This window comes from Zootoca vivipara, chromosome W, assembly GCF_963506605.1.
Source record: "Zootoca vivipara chromosome W, rZooViv1.1, whole genome shotgun sequence".
Taxonomy (NCBI): domain Eukaryota; kingdom Metazoa; phylum Chordata; class Lepidosauria; order Squamata; family Lacertidae; genus Zootoca; species Zootoca vivipara.
Window position 1 is genome coordinate 1,366,850 of NC_083293.1, and position 15,571 is coordinate 1,382,420.

Sequence of the window (15,571 nt, forward strand, 5' to 3'; positions counted from 1 at the left end):
GCCAGCGAGCAAAGGTAGTCAGAGCAGCACCAGCAGGGTTGCTGGAGCCATTAGCCACACCACACAGGCCGTGGGAAGTAGTGTCCATGGACTTCATCACAGACCCGCCTTCTTCCAGGGGCAAAACAGCAGTGTTGGTGGTGGTGGACCTCATGTCCAAAATGTGCCATTTTATACCATGTGCCAGGGCGGTCTCTGCAGAAGAGACAGCCAAACTGTTCGTGGACCACATATTCAGACTGCATGGGTTACCCTTGAGGGTTATTTCGGACCGAGGCCGCCAATTTGTTTCCAGGTTCTGGAGGCGGCTCATGAACCTCCTGCAGGTGGAGGTCAGCTTGTCGACGGCTCGGCACCCGCAGACCAATGGACAGGCGGAGAGGGTCAACGCCATTTTGCAGCAGTACCTGAGATGCTACGTCAGCCAGAGGCAAACGGACTGGGTGGATCGCCTGCCACTGGCAGAATTTGCCTACAACAATGCAGTGCACGTCTCCACAGGGGTGTCGCCCTTTAAAGCCAATTACGGGCGAGACCTCAGATCTTTCCCAGAGAGGGAGGGGGAGGAGCAGGGCCCGCAGGCAGAAGATTGGGCGGAGGAACTGGAGACGGTGCACCAACAACTCCAGGAGCACTTGGAGAGGGCCAAGGAAGCGTACAAGAAGGGGGCAGATCGCCACAGACGACCGGGGGAGGTCATCAGGGTGGGGGACAGGGTTTGGTTGTCCTCTGAAGGCCTTCCCACCAGAGGGCGATGCAAGAAGTTGGCGCCCAGGAGGCTGGGCCCCTTCACGGTCACGCAACAGGTCAATCCGGTAGCCTTCAGGCTGGCACTGCCAGAGGACATGAGGGTGCACCCAGTGTTTCATAGATCGCTGCTGTCGCCGTACAGAGAAAGCACCAGGTTCAGAGACAGCGATCAGCCCCCCGAGGGAGGGGGGGGAGAGGGGAGACACCCAGCAACTCAATGTGGCCACTGAGATTTTGGATTCAAGGAGAGGTGTGAGAGGGCTGGAGTATCTCATGGCATGGGAAGACACTCCGCCGTCCCACAATGAGTGGATACCCGCCACGGAAGTACAAGAGGAATTCTTAGTGGAAGAATTCCACGCCCTTTTCCCCCACAGGCCCAAGCCCTGGCACATGGAAAGGGAGGGAGAGGGGGAGGGGCGGGAGGAAGGGATCGCAGGAAGCAGCTCTCCATGGAGATGGGAAGCGGAATTTGAGGATACGGAAGAAGAGGTGTGGGTTTCACCGAGGTCGACTACGTCAGAGGCAGGAGAGGACTGGCAGCACATTTTTACTCCCACCAGCTCTGACGCCGTCGCCACAGACTTTTTGGGATTCCCGTCTTCTCAGGGGGAGGGGGAAAGATCGCCGGATTGGGGGGAAATTTTTACACCCACGGACTCTGACAACACGGACTTTTTGGGTTTTCAGTCATCCCCAGCAACCGGGGAGCCCCTAGGGAGGGGGGAAGGGGAGCCTGGGAGGGGGGTGGATGTGAGGGACAAGGGATACAGGGAAGTCCCTCCCATCTTAAGTTCCAGCCCATCCCCAAGCGCTGGGGAGAGCAGGGAGAGCTCTGCCTCCAGCGGAGAATCAGGAAGTGGTGTCCGAGGCTCAGGCAAGGTTGCAGAGCCCATGACCCAGGTGGGACAGGAAGGGGGGGGCCCGGGGGGAAGGCCAATTCCCCCAACTCCGGAATTGCGCCGAAAACGTAGGGGGAAGAGGCTGGGTCTCCCAAAGCTTCTTTGCTGGAAGAAAACGCGCCAATCTCCATTCGGAGGTACTGACACCTCACCGTAAGCATGTATATAGATCGCTCTGAGCACTGTAAATAATCAGCACTTAATAAAAGTCTAAAAGGACTATGCTGCGAGGAGTCGTTACTCTAGAGTAGCCACATCAGCACCCCTGACAGTTCGTAACCCGAACGGGACGCGCCGCGCCATTTTGTGCATGCGCAAAGACTGTGCGCTCGCGTGCGGCGCAAACACTTCCGGGTTTGCGCAGTTCGTAACCCGAACTGTTCGCAAACCGAGGTGTTCGTAACCCAAGGTATGACTGTATAAAGATGAACGTGCTCTCCAAACTAATATTTTTATTCCAAATGATTCCGATAATGGGTGGAGCGGACTGTCTCAAGAACTGGCAAAAAGATATTTCCAAATTTTTATGGCAAGGGAAAAGACCCAGAATTAAACATTTAATTCTAATTGATATAAAAGACAGAGGCGGCTTCTCCCTGCCCGACCTGAAATTATATTATGTGGCAGTCTGCTTTACCTGGTTAAAGGAGTGGTGTACGTTGCAAGACCTGGACCTCTTAGACCTGGAGGGTTTTGATAATCGATGGGGATGGCATGCGTACTTGGAGTATGGGAAAGCTAATGTTCATTTTAAACAATCAAATCATATTGACAGGAAATCGTTATTTGCTGTCTGGGAGAAATATAAGAACTTGTTAGAGCCCAAAGTCCCCTGGTGGATCTCACCAATAGAGGCCTGTGCGGTGAAGAAGAAAAATACCCAGGGAGCTTGGCCAACGTATAAAGGAAGAAGTATTTGAGACATTTAAAACCGATAAACTGAAGGGTTTTGCCACAGAGATTTCCAGATTTGAATCTGATTTGGTGAATTCCAAAATTAAAACACTTTTGAAAGTATACCAACTCGTCGAGGAGGAGGTCACAGCGGCTATGGTTAAGTGGTCGCAAGACTTTGGGTACACAATAACCATGACCCAATGGGAAAATTTGTGGAAAACTAATTGGAAATTCACACCTTGATACTCTGAGAGAGAATTTCCTAAAAATGCAACATCAGTGGTATTTAACCCCTTGGAAATGTTCCAAGATGTATAAAAGTGTCCCAGGCAACTGCTGGAGGTGTAAAGAAAAGCCAGGTACTCTATTTCATATGTGGTGGCAGTGCAAGGAAATTAAGGTGTTTTGGGAGGATATCCATTTAGAATTGGAAAAAATATTAAAAATATCCTTTAATAAAAAAAAAACAGAAGCCTTCCTTTTGGGAATTATAGATTTGGACATTCCCAAAAAGGTAAGAGGGGTCTTTCTATACGGCACGGTCGCAGCAATAGTTCTTATTGCGGCAAACTGGAAGAGTGATAAATTTTCTTCAAGGTTTGAATCGATTCAAAAACTGGCTGAATTTGCGGAATTAGATAGCTTGTTTGAAAAAAAAAAAACCAAACAAGGTATTTCAAAATGGGAAGACTTTAAAATCTATTTAAAAAATAATTATTGTATTTTAAACTCTCTCACAGCATTTGAATAATATCAGTAGCACTTTCAAGTATGATCTATGACCTAAGATAGATTAAAATTTAATAAATTTTAATAATATCTTGTTACGTTTCGGCAGCGAGCCAATGATGAGTAGTTGAAGTAAGGAGTGGACGGGAAGCCAGGTCTGTTGAAAAAGACAATTTTTATTCTACTGTTTTGAGACATATATATATATACTTTTTGCTTTGTTTTGATGTATATGGATATTTGTCTTTTTGTTGGTGTGTTAAAGTGAATAAAAAAACCAAAAACAAAAACAAAAGCATGATTCCCCTATTTATTTTGCCTTAAAAAAATAAAGTTTAAAAACTGAAAGGTTTTTTCATAGGTATGAAAAAACCTATACGTAAAGTTGCTATTAATAATAAATCAATTTATTTGTGGACATGTACAGAATGGCATGTTTTGTATTTAAAATGTTGGGTTATATTGTGGAAAAAACAGGGTGGGGGACCATTTCAGATCATTGTCAAAGTAACTAGTGTTTGGTGATTGGTTTACCCAAGGTTGTGTGTTCTGCATTTGTGCCCTAAAAGCCAGAGATGAGGAAGCTGTGGTCCTCCAGATGTAGTCCCCTGGCCATTGGTCATGTTGGGCTGATGGGAATTGGGAGTCCATCATCATTTGGAGGTTCACAGGTTCTCCATCCCTGATACAAGCCCTGAAGAAGCTGGAATGGGAGGTGAAATCAGCAAAGCCAGTGTCAGATTTTTCTTTTACAAAAAAATATATTCAAAGACATAACCCAAAGTTCTCCACTTGGGCAGGGGTAGGGAAGTGTGCCAGAGTCCTATTAATTTTAGGAGAGCTATAGCACTGACATAATGCTCCCACTGAAATCAGTGGGCCTTAAATAAACTGTGCCATGACAGCTGTGATTTCTAACCTACAAGTCTATAAAGATAGCTCTGATGCCACATTTTTTGTGGGAGTGTGTTGAGGGAGTATGTCACACCTCTGTATTATCAGGATTATGCAAAGATAGACAAGCTTCTTTTAATTTTTGTATTTCATATTATAGAGGACGGGAACCCATGTGTCCTCCAGATGTTGTTGAACTTCAGTTCCCATGAGTTCTAGCCAGCATGTTCAACAGGTGATGAGAGTTGTAGACCTGCAACATCTGGTGCAAAGCCACAGGTTCTCTACCCTGTCATAAGAAGATCTAGGATCTGTAATTAGGGTTGCCAGACTCAATAGAGGACAGGACTTCTGTGCCTTTAATTGCCCTGCTCTCTTTTGAGTCTGGAAACCTTAAAGAGAAACCAGCAGACCCTTTGTTTAATTTCCAAGAAGTCCTGTCCTCTATTGAGTCTGGCAACCCTAGACAGACACAGAATTACCAGTCTCTATTTAAAGGTGTTTATTCCTTTGCACCAAGCTCTTCCCCCTGCACACATGCACACACAGTTTTGCTTGTCAGTTAGTTGCCAGTGTAAAAAGTAACTGCAGCATTTACAGAGGAAGCTGGGAAATGTACAGCCCTAAGGAACTGCTGAAGGTGGCATAGAATGCTTTCAGCAATTTAGAACCTGATGTATGGGAGGAGCACTCCAGTGACCATTAATGAACTGCAACAGGGGACAACCACCCTACTTAACCTTGTATCTGGTTAAGAAGCAAGAGACACTAAAGCCTTATAGAGCTCATTGGATTTTTCACTTTTATTTGCTCAGTAGTGTGCAGGGCACCACTTGTGAGAGGAGTGTCATGAATTTTGCTCGTAAGATACCATGTAAGGCAGAGATCTTGTTGGATTCCAGTTCAGTAATATTCTTGGGTTTGTGTGTTGCAACCGCCTTCTTCAGATCCCACCAGAGATTTTCTATGGGGTTCAAGTCAGGTGACTGTGATGGCCACTATAGAACCTTCCAGGACTTCTTCTGCAACCAAGCCTTGGTGGAATTTGAGGTATGCTTGGGATCACTGTCCTGTTGGAAAGTCCAAAGACGCCCAAGCTGCAGCTTACTCAAAGATGGCATGATGTTTCTGTGGGAATGTGGACAGTAGGAGAGGATATATTGATTAAATAATATCCTTCCTCACTCACGCTAGTGAGTGATCTATATATCTATATATCAGAGCTCATCCCCCTTCAAACAGCAGCAAGCTAGTTTCCATATTCATTTGAATCTATTTAGTTAAGCAATCCAATCTGACATGCCCAGATTGGAGTATATTCCTGGTAAGACCCCTTTGTTTCCTCTTAAAAAGAATTAAAGACACAAGTCTTTTCCTTATAAGTAATGAAGTTTACTCACATTTAATTCACAGTAGGATGCCTGAAGGCAGCCTTTAGCTTGTAGTTACAGATACAGTGTGGCTTACATCCTTGTAAGGATGGGCCCATGTGCTGCTGGCAGAGAGCCAGCAGACAGCATCAAGAGCAGTGGCCAAAATGGAAGAGAGTGGCAAAAGAGAGGAGAGATGGCTGCATGACTGGCCCCTTTGTAGAGTCTGCAAGGATCATGCCCACCTACCTGGTCACATGCAGGGGGAGGATGTTGCAGACCAGGTGTAACAAGAAATTCTCTATTGGCTGGAATAACACCCCCCTGTGTCCACTCTAGGGAAACAAGGAATGTTGTATTTGACTGCTCCAATGGATTACACACACACGTTTCCTCCTAGGCTATTCCGATACTTCAGTGAATCCATCCTGTCTTCCACAAGCTGCAAGTTTCCAGTGCCAGAGGATGCAAAGCAGCCCCAGAGCATAATCGAGCCACCACCATGCTTCACTGTAGGCAGAGTGTTCTTTTCAGCGTATGCTTCATTCCTCTTCCTCCAGACATAGTGCTGATCCATGGGGCCAAAAAGTTCCAATTTTGTTTCATCGCTCCACAGAACAGAATCCCAAAACTTATGTGGCTTATCTATATGATTTTGAACATATTGGAGCCGACGTTTCTTGTGCTTTTGGGTCAGTAGTGGTGTATGTCTTGGAGTTCTGGCATGGAAATCACCTGCATTTACTACACACTTTACTGTGCTCACTGAAACCTCAGTGCCCACTGCCACCAAGTCTTGCTGCAGCTCTTTTGCAGTCACTTGAGGGTTTTTCTCAGAAATCTGGTTGCTGTCACAGATAGCTTCCTTTTTCTGCCTCATCTTAAGTAGTGTGACCACTGTTCCTTTAACTTTGAACTTGCAAACTATGCTTCCAACAGTGTCTCTAGGGACATTCAGCACCTTCACTATCTTTTTGTATCCTGCTCCTTGTTTGTGAAGGCTAATGATCTCTTCTCTGACCTTCTTGGACCATTCTCTTGACTTAGCCATATTTCTAACTTCCAGCTAAATTTGACACTCCGCAACCCCCTAGCCAGCTCTGGTATTTCATGTGTTGCAGCTCTAGCACACCTGGTGCAACTGACAGAACTGTTGATTAGTTGCATCAGGTGTGCTTGAGACAACACCTGTTCTATTTGTGCTGTTGTGAGGGATTCTATTCGGGGGATTCAATAATAGTGAGGCTGGAGAAGCCCATATAACAGGCATAGGCAAACTCGGCCCTCCAGATGTTTTGGGACTACAATTCCCATCATCCCTGACCACTGGTCCTGTTAGCTAGGGATGATGGGAGTTGTAGTCCCAAAACATCTGGAGGGCCGGGTTTAGGGTTGCCAGACTCAATAGAGGACAGGACTTCTGTGCCTTTAATTGCCCTGCTCTCATTTGAGTCTGGAAACCTTAAAGAGAAACCAGCAGACCCTTTGCTTGGGAATTAAACAAAGGGTCTGCTGGTTTCTTTTTAAGGTTTCCAGGCTCAAAAGAGAGCAGGGCAATTAAAGGCACAGAAGTCCTGTCCTCTATTGAGTCTGGCAACCCTAGCCGGGTTTGCCTATGCCTGCCATATAAGTTGCAAATTCAACTGAATTTGGGGGAACCACTTGAAGCATCCATTGTGTTGAGCTACTTCAATTGCTTTTGTTTGATTTGCTCATTGCAAACAGCTGAAAGTCTGTAAATTTTGATAATAAACCTGATTTGCAATGCGGGTTGAATAATTTCAATTGCAACTGGAAGGTCAGCTGCTTCAGACTGTTTCTATAACATAAGCTCCCCGAGCAGGTGAAGCCAGCTTGAAGAAGGGCAACTAGCACCAGCACAATTATTTCCAGAACATTTACCAGAATAAAAATAGTGATAGGTATTTTGCCACTTTCATCAATAAGCACGTTAAGATTATACATTTATTTACAAGTAATTGAAAAATGTTTCGTACATGGGTTACTTGTGTGAAGTTGAATTAATACCATGTTTCTCCAAAAATAAGACACCGTCTTAATTTTTTTTCCTAAAAAACAACACTGTGGCTTATTTTCAAGAGATGTCTTATTTTTTTCCTCCTCCTCCTGCCGTGGCTGGCATTGCTGCTGCGCCTATCACTATGTCTTATTTTCGGGGTATAGCTTATATTCCTTGAATGCTTAAAAATCCTGCTACGGCTTATTTTATGACTACGTCTTATTTTTTGGGAGAAACAGGGTATATACACAAAAGACACTGGAAGAGCAGACAAACACATTGATCAGTCTCCTCCGACACTGCTGCTTAAAGTATCCAAAGTGTAGAAACTGAGCTTACAAAACTGCTTTTCCAAAGGTTGAACAACTTGGTAAGGGAGGTGAGAGGTTGCAAAATGCAGTAATAGCACTTGTGACCTCCTTATTGTTTGTTTGTTTTTTAAAAAACAGAAAGCATAACAGTAGCATCTTATTTTCTCTAGTAAGAGACAGGATTAGTTATAGAAAGGAAAACAAGGACTTCAATTTTTCTCTCATTCTTTGCGCTCTGCAAAGTTATTGTCAACCCCTGTCCCATAACAATCTTCAAAAAGCCTTGAAAACTACTAAGCAGTTCTGATATTCTTAAAAGAAAGGATACCTAGCATTTCCTTGGATATGTTACCACACTACAATGATAGATCACTTTGCACATGACCCATAGAGCAAACTGCAACCTCCTTCCCTCACCTCTGATGAGCTTAACATAATAGCCTATTTTGCAATTTGAAATGCTTTCATCACATTGCTGAACAGAAAAAAGGAAGAATGAGAAAACAGCAGGGAAAAGTTAGTTCTTCACACAGTACTTACAGATGCATCGAAGTTGATACAAGCAGTTAAATGACCAGCCTAGACAGATCAGCACTTGAGTCACAGTTAAAAATGTATATTGTAGATAAACACCCTTTTTAAAACAAATCTAGCTACATTGTGTATAACACAATTACAATTAAAATAGTGTACACTAGAGCAGGCATGTCCAACAGGTAGATCGCAATCTACTGGCAGATCGCGGGGTGTTCCTGGCAGATCTCTGGCCCCTCAGCGATCTCCTTAAAAAGAATCAAAAAAAGCAAAAAAACAAAAAACCAACCCTGGCTTACAACTGTGGCTTACTAAAAAAGCTCAACAACTCTGGGTAGATCACTGCCAGCCTTTTTACGACAATGAGTAGATCACTGCCAATTTTGTTATAATGTGAGCAGATCGCAGTCTATTGGGAGTTGGACGTCCCTGCACTAAAGAAATGCACAATACTGCCCTAATATGAGATGGTAGATCACAGAAGGTGGAATTCAGCCTTATTAAGTTTTTTACAAGTAATCCAAGTACAGTACATTTGACCTAATGGGGAAGGGGTTGCTTTATGTTGTCCAAGGAGAAAGAAGCATCAGCAAGGTTGAGTGGCAACAGCACAACAGTTATTTTGCTTTTTAAAGTAAATGCAGTGATGCTAGGAGAACTCAGACACTTCATACATATATTTTCCTCATCAGTGTTAATTTGCATCATCCAGGGTCAACAGTCACGCCAACTCTGCTCTACTATTGCAGAAACCCGTGTTTCATATTCCCGCTTATTCTCTTGGTATAGCTGAGCTGCCTGGCTGTTTGCTGGACTGTTTGGATTAGGGTCATCCAATAAAGACTGTTTTGAGAAGAAAAAGATGGATCAGGCTTCATAATGAGGTTTCAAAAAAAGCAAGCAAAATGGTTAATTCAACATATCAAAACTTGACAGATGTACCATGTATATTAGGAATGTTTCTTGGATATTTCAGGTCCCCTGCTTAGCCTGCACCTATCTCATTGTTTTTAACACAATGACATGCACTCTCCACATGTACACAGGTACAAGTTACACAATTAACAATTATCTTTGTTCCAACAGCAAAGCTTAATGTGTGCAGTGAGCCACTCCTTTAAGCCTACATAACTATGCTCAGAATCAGTTCTGATGGAAGAACAGTCCATTAGAGAACCGTCCAAAGCTTTTGGCCTTGTGAACACCCTGCCAGCAGACATCTTGCATGGGCTTCAAGTGACAGTTTGAAGGTGGATGACTTCTGAACATTTTCAAAAGTGCAAAAAGGAAGGGTAGGTGTAAGGGGAAGACAGTATAGAGAACCTCCCCCTTGCATCAGGAGTAGCTCCTCCCCAAGCAGCGATGGAAGCGCGGGCTCTGAAGGGACTAGTCAGGAAGCGGAGGGAGAGTGCCCGGGCTCTGACAGCATGGAAGAGCCCTGGCTACACAGGAGGGAAGAGAGAGAGGTGGAAAGGGGGGAGGGAAAGCACGGAGCGTAGACCCTTTCCCCCGGTTCCGGAATTACGGAGGAGGAAAAAGGGGAGGAGATTCACTGTCCCGAGACTCTTATGTTGGGGAAAGTCACGCCGGGGGGCAGTGCCGGATTCTGGATCGGAATGAGCAGACATTTTTCCAACACCCCGTTTCACTGTAAATAGAGTGCACCAATAAAGACTGTTAAAAGACAAGCCTGTGGAGAGTCGTTACTCTGGAGTAGTCGCAACAACCCCTGACAGCAATCCGGCACTCTTTGAGGCTACTCTCAAGCAAGCGGCACCATGAGTTCAGCAGAATTGGCGGAGGCGAGGGCTGCTGCCGACGCGGCTAAACTGGAGTTGCAGAGAGTCGCAGCAGACGCCAAAAGGCAGCTGGATGCAGCAGCAGCAGACGCTAACGCAGCGCACCAAAAAATGGACAAGCTTTTGCAGGAGGTAAGACAACGGACTCAGAGGGAGCAGGAACTTCTGGCTCACACGGCCAAGCTGCAAGCACAGCTGGACGAAAGGAGGCTAGCAGACCAGAGGGGACCCCAAGCGGGGTTTGGGAGAAGAGTCCTATCCCTAGTGAGCAAGTTCAGTGGGGATCCCCGGGACTTCCTAGGCTTTGAGACAGAAATGAAATACGCCCTAAAACTACAGGATGCGGAGTTTGCGGACGATAACCAGAGAGTTGCGTTCGTGATTGAGCATCTAGAAGGGCCGGCACAAGAGTGGGTAAGACCCCTCCTCGCAGCGGAACATCCAGCGTTGCAAGATATAAGACAATTTCTTCAAGCGATGAATATAATGTTTTCGAGCGATTCGCAACTTGACATGGTCAAAGAGGAGTTGCATGGGTTAACACAGGGGAGAATGACGGTGAGAGCTTACTGGTCGAAATTCACCATGCTGATTCACAAGCTGGGATGGGACCTGAATTCGGAGCCAGTCCAGTCCGCATTTTACCTAGGATTGCACCCTGAAGTTAAGGATGAACTTTCTAGAGGTCCGAGGGCGAAATCTATGGATGAACTGAGTAAAGCAGCCTTAGCAGTGGGGGTGAGGCAAGAGTCCAGATGGAACGACAGGCAGGCAGCGCGCTCGGCGCGTCCTTGGTTCCCAGGAGAAGCCCTCTACAGCTGTAGCTCCTCCCAGCTCCCTCCCACCCCCAGAGCCCATGAAGATTGATGGAGCGCACGCGACTTTCAAAACCCAATGGAGGCAACTGCTTTCTCTGCAACGCCCCTGACCACCAGGTCCGCAAATGTCCCAGGCGCAAAGAGTGGCAAGGGAAGGCGGGAATAGTAGTCCCAGAACCAGCGGAAACCGCTCAGTCCCAGGGAAACGGGGGGGCCTGGCTGCAGGAGACACGGGGCAGCAGCCAGGCACAACCTCAATAAAGCAGCCCCCACCCGCCCTCCCACAACTGCCTGAGCACGGCCAGCCCACACACCCCAGAGCAGGAGTGGTGGTGGAAGTGACTTTAACACTGCCCAATGGCTACCCTCTAAACGTACTGGCCCTCATCGATTCGGGAGCGTCAGCAAATTTCTTTGATAGAACTGGTGACAGGTGACTGGACATATACTCAACTAAGAAACTTCATCCCCTGAAACACCAGGACCCAATGGCCTGACATTATATTATATATATATATATATATATATATATATATATATATATATATATATATATATAAACAACTCCAGAACTCTCTGGTGCAGCCATTGAAAGATGTTATGAATGGAATTTTAAAGAAAGGTAAAGTACCAGAGACCTGGAAAGAGGCATTGATTATCTTAATCCAGGCGTCGGCAAGGTTATCTGGCGTCGTCTGCGCAGGTGCCATTTCCGGCGCCGCTCAGCAACTCCCTGTGCCAGTTTACTGCAGTGTGCAGGGGACTTGCCGAGCGGGCGGCTCGGTGACCAGGGGGCTCATGGGCCGGATAAATGGCCTCCGTGGGCCGGATCCGTACCATGGGCCACAGGTTGCCAATGCCTGCCTTAATCCCAAAGCAAGACGTAGACTTACTTTTGGTTAAAAATCACAGACCGATCTCTCTATTAAACGATGATTATAAATTATTTGCAAACATCTTGACCAATAGATTGAAAGGAGTCTTTACAGAAATAATCCATCATGATCAAGCTGCTTTCCTACCAGGACACCAGATGAAGGATAATATAAGGAATATAATTGATGTTATGGAGTACCTGGAAGTTAGAAATGAGATGGTAATAGAAAAGATTAATTTTGAGGAGACCTTTGGGAGAGGTATTGATGCAATAAACTCTGATCAACAAGCAATGTTAATTGTGATTAACGTTACTGTAAGGGGCAGGGAATACAGAGAGCCCCTTCCCATCATAAAGAGCAGTTCTTCCACCAGCAGCAATGCTAGCGGTGAGGGGGAAGAGTCAAGTAAGGAAGGAGGAAGGAGGATGCAGGGCTCTGGCAACACAGGAGAGCCCCTGCTACACATGCGTGAGGAAGTAAGAGAGGGGGAAAAGGGGGAGAAGGAAAACATGGAGAGGAGGCCCTTTTCCCCTCCGGTTCCGGAATTACGCAGGAGAAGGCGGGGAAGACAGTTTGGCGTTCCTAGACTCTTATGCTGGAAGAGGATGAGGAGCGCGCCATTCCTGGATTCTGGCTCGGAGTGAGAAGACATGTTCTATACAGCCACTTCACTGTAAATAGACTGCACCTAATAAAACTGTCTAAAGACAAGCATGTGGAGAGTCGTTACTCTAGAGTAGTCGCAACAACAGCCTATGACAGTTACAATGGAAAAATGTAAGATATTAAAGGGGACAAGACAAGGCTGTCCCCTGTCACCATTATTATTTATTTTAGTGCTACCGGTCCTGGTGAGGAAGATAAGCACAGACAAAACAATTAGAGGAATAACGGTAGGAAATAAAGCATATAAATTAAAAGCATTTGCTGATGACTTTGAGATTACGGTAGAGGATCTGAAAAACTCATTACCAAAGGTATTGGAAAAATTCAGGACTTTGGACAGGTGTCAGGTTTCAAACTGAATAAAAAGAAGACTAAGGTTTTATTGAAAAATGTGATGGAGCAATACAAAAAGGAGTTACAACAGATAATGGATTTAAATATACATAAAATAGTAAAATATCTGGGGGTATGGTTGACAGCTAAAATATTAATATATTCAAAGATAATTATGAAAAATGGAAAGAAATAAAAAGGAATTTAAGCAGTACTGCATGCTTCAAATAATGGCAAAAATATATTTCTAGATTCATCTGGCAAGGGAAGAAACCAAGAATAAAATATATATTATTATCAGATACGAGAGAGAGAAGGCTTCGCCCTGCCGGATTTGAGATTATACTATGAGGCATCTTGCATCTGCAGGGTCCGGGAATGGATAATATTGAAAAACGGATATGTGTTAGATCCATAGCTGCCAAGTTTTCCCTTTTCTCATGAGGAAGCCTATTCAGCATAAGGGAATTTCCCTTAAAAAAAGGGAGAACTTGGCAGCTATGGTTAGATCTAGAAGGACATAATAGATTTGGATGGCATGCATATTTATGGTATGATAAAGTAGAAGTACAGTGGTACCTCGCGAGACGAAAATAATTCATTCTGTGGGTCGTGCCGTCTTACGAAAATTTTCGTCTTGCGGAAACAAACGGCAGATGGCAAAAAAGCGGCAAAAAAAAATCGTCTTGTGAGACGCGACCATAGAAAGCTTTGTCTTGCGAGGCAACAAAGAATCGCTAGACACTTTCGTCTAGCGAGTTTTTCATTGCGCGAGGCATTCGTCTTGCGAGGTACCACTGTACATAAAGGATTTCAGAATCATATACTAAGAAAATAAATGTTTAAAATATAAAAGTATAATGTATAAAGAAGTATAAAAAGTATAAAGTATAAGAAATATAAAGAAATATAAAGATCTATTAGAACAAAAAACACCATGGTGACTTTCCCTGTTAGAAGCAATATATGTGAAGAAAGTGAATATGAGGACTAACTGGCCAACATATAGAGCTGTTAGCCGAGGTAGAAAACCAGGTACAATTAAATGATGAGGTGAGAGAACTGGTAATAGACTGGTTACAATACCAACAATTAAATGTTTTTTAATGAATAAAAAGAATGGTTTGAATTATGAATTATCAAGATTTCAAAGAGAGATCTTAGAAAATAACTTTAAATTGTTGTCAAAAATGTATAATTTGCTCCTGGAAGGGAACACAAAAGATGAACAGGTCAAATCTGTGATGATACAATGGGCGAAGGATGTGGGACATAATATAAAAATGACAGATTGGGAGAGGCTGTGGAAAACACATCTGAAATTTATGGCATGTTCCTCACTGAAAAAAACCTATATGAAAATGATGTATCGGTGGTACTTAACCCCAGTAAAATTAGCAAAAATGTATAGAACAAGTACCAATATATGCTGGAAATGTAAATAAATAGAAGGTACCTGTCAGGGAGGTTGCTGGCTACCCTCGAGCAACGACACTCCAAACCATCTTGTCTTTAAGAATTTTATTGTGGATATTATTTACAGTGCAAGAGCTTCATGAAAACATGTCTACTCAGTATCATCAGATTCTCCCAATGGCGCTTTTCGGCTCCTCTCCCAGCAGAGTAGTTTGGGGACCCCAAATCTCCGCCCCCTGCGTTTGCAAGCTGCTGATTGCCTCAGTTCCGGGGTGAATTTTAAAGGACGCCCCTTTGATGTTTCCTCGCTAGAAACCTCTGTTGGCCCCTCCTCCCTTGCTGGTATCATGGGCTGTAGGCAGTGCTCCTGGATGCTGCCTGAGCCCTGCAATCTATGCAAGAAATACACTTTTTAGACACTACTATAAGGACCCAGGTGGCGCTGTGGTTAAACCACTGAGCCTAGGGCTTGCTGATCAGAAGGTCGGCGGTTCGAATCCCTGTGACGGGGTGAGCTCCCGTTGCTTGGTCCCAGCTCCTGCCAACCTAGCAGTTCGAAAGCACGTCAAAATGACAGTAGATAAATAGGTACCGCTACAGCGGGAAGGTAAACGGCGTTTCCATGTGCTGCTCTGGTTCACCAGAAACGGCTTTGTCATGCTGGCCACATGACCTGAAAGCTATACGCTGGCTCCCTCAGCCAATAATGCGAGATGAGCGCGCAACCCCAGAGTCGGTCACGACTGGACCTAATGGTCAGGGGTCCCTTTACCTTTATAAAAATACAGGATGGTTGTATAGGCAGCACCCTATACCGAAAACCAACTGGCCAACAAACATATCTACATGCATCTACATAGCTGCCAAGTTATCCCTTTTTTTAAGGGATTTTCCCTTATGCTGAATAGGCTTCCTCGCGAGAAAAGGGAAAACTTGGCAGCTATGCTTCTAGCTACCATCCCAAACATACCAAGCAATCCTTTGTATACAGCCAGGCCCTACGTTACAGCCGCATCTGTTCCAACTCTACAGGCAGAGACTCTCACCTAAGAGATTTACAGCAAACCTTCTTAGAACTAAAATATCCACCCGATGAAGTTAAACAACAGATCAACAGAGCCAGACTGATACCCAGAGAGAACCTGCTGCAAGACAGACCCAAAAAAGAAAATAACAGAACACCACTAGTAATCACATACAGCTCCCAAGCTAAAACAGTGCATCATCAGAGATCTACAACCTCTCCTAGACAAT